The sequence below is a fragment of the Mus caroli genome, chromosome 6 (genome assembly GCF_900094665.2).
Source record: "Mus caroli chromosome 6, CAROLI_EIJ_v1.1, whole genome shotgun sequence".
NCBI lineage: Eukaryota > Metazoa > Chordata > Mammalia > Rodentia > Muridae > Mus > Mus caroli.
In genome coordinates, this window is record NC_034575.1 from 120752783 (window position 1) to 120756316 (window position 3534).

A 3534-nucleotide genomic window follows, 5' to 3' on the forward strand; every position below is an offset into this window, starting at 1 on the left:
AATAAATAAATAAATAAATAAATAAATAAAATGAGTCCAAGTGTGGTGATGCCTTTAACCCCAGCTCTGGGGAGGCAGAGGCAGATCTCTGTGAGTTCCAGCTCAGGCAGGTCAATGGAGCAGGTTCCAGGTCTGCTAGAGCTATGTAATAGACCATGTCTCAAAAAAAAAAACTAAAGAAACAATTGTATGGACAGAGAGAAGGGTCAGAGGTTAGGGACAGTTTCTGCTCTTGCAGGAGACCTGGGTTTGGTTCCTGGCACTCATGTCTGGTGACTTACAACCATCTGTAACTTCAGTTCCTGAAGATTGAGTGCCATCTTCTGGCCGTCACAAGCACTGGCACCACGCACCTTGCACACAGACACACACACACAAATATTTTCAATTTCTATTTATTTTAATTAAAATATAATAAGTTAATTTCTCCCCTTCCTCCTGTCTGTCTCTCTGATTTCTCCCATGTCTCCTCCTTACTCCCTCTTAAATGAATGAATTGGCCTTTTTCTTTGACTGTTATTGTTTTACACACACACACACACACACACACACTACAACCTGCTGAGTCCATTCAGCATTGCTTGTGTGCATACAGTGTCAAGGGTTTTGGCAGTGGTTAGACAATTACGGGCCTCATCCCTGGGACAGCAGTTCTTTATCTAGAGGTGGGAACCCTGGTGATCCATCCACCTACTGGCCGTGATACTATTCAGGTCTTATTTAGGCAGCCATGTCTGCCGAGGTACAATGTGTGACAGGGAAACATCCTGTCATTTCTACTTCCTGTTTCTCAGGTTCTTACAGTCTTTCTGCCCCTCTTTGGAGATGTTCCCCGAACCTGCAGGAGGTATATTGTAGGGTACACCAGCAACAGTTGATCTTTGCATTGTGATTAATTGTGGTTTTCTGTAGCATAAAATTCCTTTTAAACCAGGTGGCAGTGATGGTACATGCCTTTAATTGCAGCACTCGGGAGTCAGAGGCAGGAGGATGTCTTTAAGTTTGAGGCCAGCCTTATCTACATAGTGAGTTCAAAGCTAGCCAGAGATACATAAAGAGAGATGTTGAAACTTGCTCTAAACAGTAGACCCAGGGTGTACGACTGGGTGCCAGAGCATTTGCTTAGTGTACACATGAGATCTTAAATTCAGTCATCACAAAGGGAAAAAACCACAGCTAGTATAANGCACCCTCCAGCCTTCAGGAGTGATCAACCCACGGCTTCTCACTCAGCAGAATATTCACGTTGATTTTATCCAGGGTTGGTCAAACTCATTTAACCACGATACCTTTGTCAGCTATCTCCAAAAGATCCGTCTTTGCCTACTAATATGTATTGAAGGGCTATGCTCAGCCCAAAGAGCAGACAGAGACCACCACAAGCCCCCTACCTCCAGGAGCTCCCAGCCTGAGGGAGACAGAGGGAGAGAAGGAAGCACCCAGTCAGGCAACTGGCCTGATGGAGGAACTGGGTGTGTGCTGGTAGGCAGGCAAGGAGGGAGAACCCTTGGCTGACCAACAGGCTCCAGGCAGGGGAAGCTACAACCACGAGCCACTTTTGCTAAACNACCTAGCTGACCCAAGAGAGGAAGAGAGACAGGCAGGGAGGAGACAGGTGAGAACATCATGATGTGTGTGTGTGTGTGTGTGTGTGTGTGTGTATATTAGTCATCAGGTATCAGTGGGTGGGTGTGCCACAGAGAGTTCCCGGAAACTGCACATCTGGGAGCCATAGTTGCAGAGTTAGGTGACTGGGGTTAAGGCTGGGTTTTCACCAGCTTTTAGAGCTTGCTTCTCTGACCTGTTTGTGAAGGTATCTGTGGTCAAAGCTTTTCTCCTCTTTGACTCTGTGGGGCTGGGTGAGTACAGGAACTGGGNCGGACGTTCTGAGATCTTTAAGGTGGGTGTGTCGGGCCTGCCCAGGAGCAGGTCCTACCAGGGAAGCTCAGCCCAGCCCAGCCCAGAGTGTCAGCGGAAGCAGGCTTGGGGCAGCAGCGGCAGAGGAAGAACAACCGATGATCACAGGTATGGGGAGGTGACAAGTGGGGCTGGACCACCAGAAGTGGGGGACATTGGTGAGGATGGAGAATGTAGGTGGGCCTTAGGCTCTGGGAAATCCTTTTAGATACAGTGAAAAGGCAAANGGGGCTGCCCCATGTGGACAGATCTGTCCATAGGAGCCTGAAGAGGCAGCCAACATGCCCGAGACACCTGATGGGCTGAAGCCCCACTGTGGGCCACCTTAGGGTCTTGCCCTAAATCTTTAGACTCCTGTTTTCATGCTGACCCTGAGGTCTGCTCCCCTCAAGCCCACTCATCCTGCAGGGCCAGGTCCTGTTCTGGAAGACACGGAGCTGCTCTGACTAAAACTGGCTAAAGAGTTTACTTGTAAAGACATCTTACTCNGGCTACCAAGGTATGTTTTATTTGGTTACTTGGTGCTGGAAATGAACTGCCCTATATGCTAATAAGCACTTGCCCTACCACTGAGTTTCCTCCCCTTTTTGAGATGTAGCCCAGGTTGGCCTCAAAATCTGTACATAGCCAAGGAGGACCTTGAACTCCTGANCCCTCTCGCTGGAGCCCTGGGGTTACAGGCATCAGGTTTATGCAAGTGCTAGAGGTTAAACCTAGGTCGTGCTAGGCAAGCACTCTACCTGCTGAGCTCAATCCCCAGTTTCCCCAACCCTTTTGGATGAGTGAGGTCTCGTTATGCTTTCTAGCATGATCTTCAACTCCTAACCTCCACGGACACCCCGGCCCTGTCAGCTTTCCTGCTAGTTAAAACTATACGTGTGAGCCACGATGAAACTATAGTGTGAGCTCAGATCTATTTAATCTATTTTGGGCTGTGCTAGAGATTAAACCCTTGTGAATGCTATTCTACCACTGAGCTACCCCGGCCCTTCCAGGTATATTTTAATGGGTCTTGAGGAAGCGCTGCCCTGCCCCAACCTGAAATGCTCATATGTAACAGAAAGGTGTCAGGCTGCATGGTCTCTCTGTCCCCATGGCTTTGACAGAATGGCTCATGAGCACCTAGGAGAGGAAATGAGCCATCNTGCATATTTGGGAATCCAGGGAAGGCTGTCTGGGACTTTTGCCATACCGGTGCAGGCCACTGCCTGCCTACTACCTATGGTTATGGGTGTTCAGTGATAAGAAAGGGACACATAGACTTCTGTTTCCAGAACTCTTCACTTATTAAGGTAAACTGAAGTCATCGCCCTGGGGGGCTGGGAAGTGAGGAACTGTGACAGTGACCCCCTCACTTCCCAAACAGCAAGAGACACTAGCAGTCAGCTCAATCTGTGCTCTGTCTGTTGCCGTTAGTTCTTCCTACCCTGCTGTTCTCAGTGCGTATCCCACTGACACAGAGACCTTTTTTTGTCCAGAAGCATAAACAACAAGAACAAGAACAACAACAACAANAATAATAATATAACAACCAAGGAGGAGGCAGCAAAAAAAGAGGGAACTGTTGGGAATATTTATGTAGCTGAGAGGCCAAGCATTTGATTTGCCTGATGTGCA